Source organism: Tamandua tetradactyla, chromosome 5, assembly GCF_023851605.1.
Source record: "Tamandua tetradactyla isolate mTamTet1 chromosome 5, mTamTet1.pri, whole genome shotgun sequence".
Classification (NCBI taxonomy): Eukaryota; Metazoa; Chordata; class Mammalia; order Pilosa; family Myrmecophagidae; genus Tamandua; species Tamandua tetradactyla.
The window spans coordinates 191249979-191259263 of NC_135331.1; the positions used below are offsets into that span (position 1 = coordinate 191249979).

General features: G+C 44.8%; 1 pseudogene; it reads left to right on the forward strand.

Moving 5' to 3' along the window:
• Positions 1–2621: 2621 nt before the first annotated feature.
• Positions 2622–3273, forward strand: LOC143682945 (transmembrane emp24 domain-containing protein 10 pseudogene; annotated as a pseudogene).
• The last annotated feature ends 6012 nt before the right edge of the window (positions 3274–9285 follow it).

Consider the following 9285-nt stretch of genomic DNA (forward strand, 5'->3'; position numbering starts at 1 on the left):
TGGAGACTGTGAGAAAGAAGGCGGCGGGGGGCTGGAGGCTGTCCTATGGCTCGCTTCTCAGCCTTGTCAAAATTTTGAAATTTTGAAAAAGGAACTAGGGAGTATTTAAAGACTTTTAAGCAAGTGAGCAACATGATTAGACTTACATTCTTAACATAAATATGCAGAATAAATAGGGAATATTTATGGAAATATGGCAGATAGAACAAATACAACATATCGACTGTAACTGCTCTGCAATTTCCTTCTAAAATGACTGCAAAGGTAATTATTTTAAAAGGCATAATCCCAAGATGTCGAGGAGAATAGAAAAGGAGGCATCATAAAATTTTGGAAGCTAGGAAACATTTGGCATATGGTAAGGGATTTAGCAGACTCAAGAAAACTGAATCCCAAGCCAACAGTGGGGAAAGCAGGGAACCAACCTAATTTATACGACAGAATCCCCCAAAGTTTAGGAACTAGGGTCACCAGCCAGCTGTGTTGGCTTGCTAGCTGCTGGAATGCAGTATACCAGAAAGGGAGTGGCTTTTATAAAGGGGAATTTAACAAGTTACAGATTTACAGTTCTAAGGAAGTGAAATTGTCCAAATTAAGGCACCAACGAGAGGTTACCTTCACTCAAGGAAGGCCAATGGGTCTGGAACCCCTCTGTCAGCTGGTCAGTCATGTGGCTGGCATCTGCTGGTCCCTTTCTCCTGGGCTCCATTGCTTTCAGCCTCTGTTCCTGTGGGGGCTCCTCACTTTACTTCTTCTGGGACTGAGAAGGAGTAGGTGGGTAGACAGAGAGAGAGGTAGAAAGCGGGTGTCATGATGGTCATGAGAAGGCAGCTTCACGAAGCAGAGAAGGATCACCAATATTAACTGCTTCCCAAGGACAATCAAGATACAACTGGAAAATTGGCTTTGGTGCCATGAAACTGACTGAATGACCTTGAAGTGCTGGTGAGAGCAGTGAAGTGATGTGGTGAAGGAGAACCTGAGGTAAATGGCTGAGGAAGGGGTGGAAGTTGGAGAAATTGGGACCATGAATAGAGACAGCTTATTCAAGAGCTGGGGTTTGTAGAAGAAGAAGAGATATCCTAGAAGCTAGTGGGGGCAGGTCTAGGGAGGCTTTCTTTTTTTTCTTTTTTGAGATGAAACAAGCATGAATATGATTAAATATTGATGGAAAGGACCTAAGGGGAAAGGAGAAATTGATAAAGGATGATGCAAAATCCAAGAGGCCTCAGGGAGAAATGTGACCATGATACAAGTAAAGGCCTAACCTTAGCTAAGAAGAGCGAAGATGGAAGGGATGAGTACACAGAAATTCCTTTTACAGGCCTGGTTCAGAGTTCCTGTCTTGTGAATTTATTTCCACTGTGGAATAAAAGGCAGGCTAACCTGTTGAGATGGCGAGAAGTGGAGTATTGGACAGAAGAAGACAAGTTCTGAAACAGTCACTGGACCAACAAGGAAACGTCAGGATTCTTGGTTGGGGCTGAGGGTCTAGATAAAATGTGTACCCCTGAATTTAAAGCAGTGGCTGCTGCGGAGTTGTCTGGGCTGCTCAGCAGTGACAGGCTGCATGAGTGTAGGTGGGGAGAAGTGGGGAGCTGAGAATGTCCAGGGTTGACAGGTTGGCAAGTGCGCTGTTCCGGGTGGTTACTTGTGTGTTGTAATTTAGGTGCAGACTCCAGGTGACAGGTCCCACCGGAAGCCATGTACAGGCACGGCAGGTGATGAGTGCCTCTGGTTCAGCCGGAGCCACAGCACAGGCCTGCAGCCTCACTGCCACCCAGCCATGGAAACGTGGTCACCCTTTCCTACAGATTTGATTAGAGTGATTTTCTTGGGCATAACATTGCTGTAGATGACAACCCATCTATTTTCTTATCCAAAGGAATCTCTGGGAGAGTCCATAGAGCTTATTGGTTAAACAGTGCGATGGAGGGTTTAGGCGTAAGTTGTGCCTTACTACTAATTAGTAATTACTGCTAATGTCGATAGGAATCTGCTAGGCGATGGGCAATATATTTTTGTAATTCATCAGCTCATTTAATCTTCAAAACAACTCTGGGAAGTAGTTTTAGTGAATCCATTTATTGGAAGAGGAAACCAAGACCCAACAGAAGTAAGTAGCACATTATCCAAGACCACGCAATGGAAAATGGTGGTGGAGAGCACGATTTGGGTGTGTGTCGGAGCCACGTCGTAAACCCAGATAGGCTCTTCCACAGTGGCAGCACTCCAGCCGCCCTGGCACCTGGTCCCAAATGCCCTATGAGCTGTGACCAGCACCTCTGAAGAGCACAGCTGCCAGGGAGGCTTCCCCACGGTCAGAGCCAGCTCCCAGCTGGACCCCCCACTTCAGAGGGTCCCCGGGGCCCTGAACACCTGGGAAAGAGCCATGCCCCTCGCGTCCCTTGTGAGTTGGTGCTTGGCAAGGCACACCAGGCCGCACAGCTCTGGCCATCTGCTCTTGTGGGCACCACTTTCCCATTGGCAGGGAAGCAGCTCGCGTCTCCCCCTATGGCTGGCCAGAGTGTGGGGGGTTGTGCCCATTTCAATGGTGATTAAATGAACATTACATGCTAGAATTGCAAACAGTTTTATTTTCATGAAAGTATTTGAAGAGGATGTCTGGTTTGCCAGGGCTGCTACCCCAGCCTGGCCCTTGCCCATTGGTATTGCTGTTTTTGCTGCTGCTTGGTCCCAGCTCGCTCCTAGCCATTTTCTTCCATCTTCCCGGTAACTCCCGTGAGTGCCTCCAGGGGAAATTCACAAGGACCCCCTAGTGACAGGAGCGCATGACACAACCGACCAGTCTGGGGGCGCTGGCAACCTGCGCCCCCACCTCAGGATCACAGATTCTGCTGGCCATACTCTGTACTCCAAGGAAGATGCAGCTAAGGGCAAATTTGCCTTTACCACTGAAGATTATGATATGTTTGAAGTATGTTTTGAGAGCAAAGGAACAGGGCAGATACCTGACCAACTCGTGACATGAAGTCTGGAGTGGAGACAAAAAATTATGAGGAGATGGCAAAAGTTGAGAAGCTCAAACCTTTAGAAGTAGAACTGCGATGCTTAGAGAACCTTTCAGAACCCACCATTGATGATTCTGCCTGCATGAAGGAGCGAGAGGAGGAGATACATGATACCAGTGAGTCCACACACACTTGGGTCCCGTACATCAGCATCTTTCCAATGTTCTGCCTCATTGGACCAGCCACCTGGCAGGTCTTCTACCTGTGTCGCTTCTTCAAGGCCCAGAAGTTGATTGAGTAATGAGGTGCATCCCCTCCCACCTCGTGTCTCAGCCAGCAAAGCATCGCTGGAGCATGCTTGGTCTGTGGTAGCTTACCAACAGCACCGCCAGGGCACGCTGGAGCTTTCTCGACAGAACTGACTTCTTTCAGGGTGGGGCGACATGCTGGACCGCCTAGACCCAACAGGCCAATGAGTGACGTCTTTTTAACTTGGTAGGGTTTGGACTGGTTTTGCAAAATTAGACTATTATTAGGGTCACCTATAACAATAACAACAACAACAATAGGGGTTGCCTAGATGGTGACAGAGCCAGCATCTGTACTGGGTTTCCTCGCGTGATCTGTTTGAACCATGTTTTCTTTCCCTCTCCCACTTGCCCACCAGCTTGGGCTTCCACTCTAGTCCTTCTACAGAGATTTGTGTGACCATACCGAACTTGTTTCGTTCGGATTCTCTTTTTTTGCGTTTCTTTGTGAAAACACCTTTAACTTTCTCTGACCCTTAGCTGAAATGTTTAGGTAGCTTCTTATGATATACTCTCATAGTTTTCATCTTTTAAAAGGGTGGAGGGCATGGCATCTCATAGAAGTGAGCTTTGAACTGTAGATAACTCTTAAAGAAAATTTCATTTTGTTCAGAGAATTAAAATATTTGTGCCCAACCGCTTGAACTCTCCTTTCTGTGCATGTATTTACTTGTATGCATTTTTATCATGTGTAAATTTGTGTGATTACCACCCCAAGATACAAAACAGTCATATCACATAGATCCCTTGTGCTGCTCTTTGTATTTTGGACGCCTCCCTTTCCTCCCTCTCCACTCTGTCCGACCACTGGCGGCCAATAATCTCTTCTACATTATGGAAAATGGTGGTGGAGAGCACGATTTGGGTGTGTGTCGGAGCCACGTCGTAAACCCAGGTAGGCTCTTCCACGGTGGCAGCACTCCAGCCGCCCTGGCACCTGGTCCCAAATGCCATGTCTCTAATTTTGTCATTACAAGAATGTTCCATAAATGGGATCATATAATAGATAACTTTTTGAAATTTTTTTCACTCAGCATAATTCCCTTGTGAACCATCTAAGTCATTTCATGTATCAATAGATTGTTCTTTATTATCACTAAGCAGTATTCCGTGTTGTGACACACCACCGCTTGTTTAACCGTTCATTGCTGACGGATGTCCATGTTGTTTTCAGAGTTTGGCCATTATGAGTGAAGCTGCTATGAACAACAACAACAAAAAAGTCTTTGATGACATTTTATTAATTTTCCCCAAATAAATCATTTCAAATAGAGAATTTTATGAATAATTATACTTTTTTCATTTTAATTTGCCTTTATCATTTTAAATTACAATATATCATTTTAAATATTTTGGAACACACCTTTTTTAAACCATATAAGTCAAATTTTAATTTGTATTTTTAATGGAAAAAGAAATGCAAATTGAGTTCACTTTGAATACAAGCACATTTTATTTCTCATTTGTTCAGGTCAGTGTGTTTGTTAGATGCAGGTGTGGGCTTGGCAGGTGATGACGCCCAGTTGTCTGCTCAGGAAAGCACTGGCCTGACCATCGCTGCAAGGGTGTTTCATGGCTAATTGATAAACCAGAAGGCCGGTGTATTGAATCATCAGTCAGTTGACTGCCTCTGTGGCTGATGACATCTACCACCAATTAAGGGAAGCGGGAGAATCCACTCAGCTGGATTTGATCCAGTCTGCTGAAGACGTTTAAGGGAGAAGAGAGCATTTTCACTGACCCTTCATTGGAGCTGCCAGCTCGCAGCCTGCCCTACGGATTTGGGACGCCTGCATCCCCACGGTTGCAGGGGACACCTTTATGAGTCTCATATTTACAGGTCTCTCCTGTTGGTTTGTTTCTCTAGAGAACCCTGACCAATACAGTCAGTGAGAATGAGTTCAAGTTGCTGTCATACTAGAAACAGAAAATGCCTAAGTAGAACTCAAGGGGTAAAAACAGAGACGCATAAAGAAATAGAAAACTTCAGAGAGACAGCCTGCTTACATTTTTTTAAAACTGGAAGCAAAGTGAGATTTATATTGAACGTGGCCTACATAAAATTGGCAAACAGGACATTACAAATTTTTAGTAAATAAAGTTTTTCATTACTAACTAATATGATGGAAATGAGCAAAAATTATTTTTATCAAACCAACAACTTGAACAATTCAAATGAAAACCACGCAGTGTTATAGTCTTTCTTAAATGAAGACTGAATGAAGATATTGCTTTAAGAGCTCATGAAAATCTCCACCTATATATTAGATGTTTTTATGATGACAATGAACTATTTCCTAAAAGTTTCTATAATGTTTAAACATAAAAGTTCTGCTTCATTCCCAAATATACATATTGAACATTTTATTAACAGCTTCATTTACTGTTCTTCAGCAGGGCAAAGTGTTTTCCAAATTTAAATGAATTAAAAACTGTGTAAGAACTATGATGATTCAATTTGGCATTACTGTTAATAGAACAGAAACTGAGAAAATCCTGATTCTAACAAATAGTATTTATTTCCTCAAATGAGAAAGAAATTTTATGGAATAAATATATTATAGTTTATGAACTATGAAATTTCTTCATTTTATTACTCATTCACACAACACCACCCCGTCTATAAACCTCCCAGATTTTGGCAGTATTAATGAAATTATTCTTCCTGACATCTTTTTCTCTTTCTGTTATATAGAAGTCATAGCTTTACTTATTTTGGTAATTTTATTGTCATTTATATATTGTTTTAACACAGTAGGGAGATAGAAAATATTTTATTCAAGAATATTATGGCTTAATTTTAATGTTTGGATATTTAGTGCTATGGTATATCGCATGCCCCTCAACAGTTAGCAATGGGTTGGAGACTGGTTGACAGTCATTAAATCAGATTCCAATAACAAACAGGGGGTCTGGATACATACCTGATAATCACCCTAGTAGCACCCAGGGGTCATATGATAGAAGAGACAGGTAACTCTGGAGAGCAGCGATGCAAGTAAATTAGCCTAAAGAAATTCAGTCAAGGTCAAAAGAAATCAGAAAGGAAGGCTGCAGTTATGTACCTTGATCTATAAATCACTGGTTCACACCAGAATCACCTTCATGAAACATTGAATAAAGCAGACAGGGCTAGTTAACTTTCTAACCTGAAAAATGTTTGGGCAAATTAGCCTAGATTATTATGTAAATCTAGACAGTGAGTTGCTTGTTTATTTTTGTCATTACTTTTTCCCTAAAAAAAAAATTACTCTGGTGTATAGAAACAATTGCAATAAAGTGTGCTAGATATGACAATGGTATCATCTTGTCATTGAAAAATAGCCCATCCTTATCCTATCTGCAGTGAAAATAGGGTATTTCCTTAGAAAATATAATGGAAAAAAATTATGGCTGTCAGAAATGATAGCCTAGGCTACTATTATAAAGTATTTCCCTAAAGCTGTAAATCGCCAGCACAATCTTATAGACTTTCCTCTCCTTTTCTATTCTGTCCCTTTCTCTCTGTTTACATGTCCACCACTTCAATTCTTTTATTGTCCTCCTTGTTAGTGTTTACCCATGTGTGCTCGTTTAGAACTATTGTGTTCCCAGAAAAGCCACGTCCTTTAATCCTGATTCAATATTGCTGGGTGAGATCTTTTTGATTAAGTTTCCAAGGAGATGTGACCCACCCAGTTGTGGGTGGGACCTTTTGGTTAGATGGTTTCCATGGAGATGTGTCTCCTCCCATTTGGGGGAGATGTTGCTTACCGGAGCCCTTTAAGAGGCAACCATTTTGGAAAAAGTTTTGTTGCTGAGAGAGCCCAAAGACCTTTGGAGATGCAGAAGGAAAGTGTCCCTGGGGAATCCTTATGAAATGAGAAGACAGAGCAAATAGACATGGCCCTGTGCCTTTCCAGCTGACAGAGAAACTCTGAATGTCATTGGTCCTTTCTTGAGTCAAGGTATCTTTCCCTGGATGTCCTAGTTTGGACATTTTCTATGGCCTTATAGAACTGTAGGCTTGCAACTTAATAAACCCCCTTTCTAAAAGTTGTTCCATTTCTGGTGTACTGCATTCCAGCAGTTTAGCAAACCAAAACCCCATTGTCTGAGTGCTGCATCTCATTAAAAATTTAAAAATATTCTTCACATATTGAATATGCTAAGCATCAAAAATCTTTGGTCATTGTGATATAATAATTTCTGGTTGGATTTGTGATGCATTGGGGAAAAGGCTATGGGTACTTGCCCAGTACTGGAACAAATGACAGTGTAGCTTTAGAAAACCAGAAAATCCTTTAGTGCTCAAAGCGTTTAGAGTTGAGTTGAGTTGGCCTTCCCTTCCTCAACACCAACGTGGAACACCAGTGTTCCAGGAAACAGCCAAAGCCCACCCCATTAGCAAATTAAAAAGCTGTCCCCTACTACTTGACCATGTACTTATAAATCTGATATTTTAGAAAAATAGTGGCATAACACTGTGAATGTAATCAGCAGTCCTGAACTACGTATGTAAGCGTGGTTAAAAGTGGTAAATTTTAGGCTGTGTGTAGGTCACTGGAATTAAAACAATTAGAAGAACACAGGGCTGTACCAGCAGCAACCCTACTGTAAATGATGGACTATAGTTAACAGTACAATTATCTAAATGTTCCTTTGAGAACTGCAACCAATGTACTGTACTAATGCAAGGTGGTAATAATGGGGTGGTATATGGAAATGCTGAATTTTATGCATGATTTTTCTCTAAACCTACAACTTCCTTAATAAAAAAAATGCAGGTGTCTTCCACTTAAGGACTTCCTGGCACCGTACAGTGTCAGGCACGGTGTCAGGCTCCAGGACAGCTGTGAACACGTGGAGTGCTTCCTGCTCCCAGGGCAAGGACAGGGCGGGGGCCCCTGGCAGTGAGGAGTGGCCAGTGTCGTGGTGGGGGAGCCCCGAGGAGCACAGCTGTTGGGCTCTAGGGCGCTCTGCGAGGGGCGGGATTGCCCCTGTTCTGAGAGGTAGAGGGTAAGACACGTCCTCCTGAAGGAAGGGGCGTCCAAACTGAGGCCACAGCGTTGCCCAGGAAAAGGGAGGGGCGTGATGCAGGCAAGAGGAGTGGCGGGTAGAGAAAGATTCAGCGAGAGAGACCAGCATTCCCAAAAACGCACGGTGAGGAGGTGAGTAAACTGGGGAAACTAAAGTAGCTCAGCCTGGCTGAGGCCCCAAGTGCCATCAGAAAAGCGCAGGGTAGCTGCGGCTCTGCAGGGCTTGTACCAGTAGGTTGACTGTACTCTCCCGTGCAGGCTGATGCCCGGGGGTCTGCGGCAGGGTGCAGTGTGCACGGAGAAGAGGTATCCCGGTGGGAGCAAGCAGGCCTGGAGGCAGGCTGGCCGGCCGGAGGCGCGTGCAGGAAGCAAAGCTAGAGCCTTCGTGGTGTGCTGGGGATAACAGGTCCAAGGAATGGACTGAGGAGAATCCAGGTCACGTGCCTGACAGGGTCTGGTGACGATCGGGTGGGGGGGAGGAGAGAGGCTGTGGCAGGAAGAGAGAAGAATCCAGGGAGATCCCCCGTATCCTGGCTTGGAAGCCCGAGGCTGGAAATGCGGAGTGTGCGGTCCTGCAGGGAGTCCTCCGGGAGAGGCCTAGTGGCCAGGTGCAGGCACGTGTCGGAAGACCTGGAAAGTGATTTAGGACGGAGAGAGATTTATGAGTGCGCTGCCTATAATTTTTGCGAGTTAAGCACAGCCAAGGGGCGAGTGAATGAAATCTCCCGGGGGGAGGGTGGAGAAGGTGGAAGAGGGTGGAGAAGGGGGAGAGGGCTGAGGCCGGGCCGAGGAAACCCACGCTTCCTCGGGGAGAGAGGAGGAGAAGCCCGCGCGAGGCTGGAGGGCTGGAGCGCTGTCAAGGGTGCGGAGGGCTCCGTGCCCCTCAGGGTGCTGGGGAGCAGAGAGCCCCGTGCAGGCCGGAGGTACCCGGGCAGCGCGTGACAGGAGCGGAGCCTCGGGGCTCCGAGGAGGGAGAGGATGCTGACC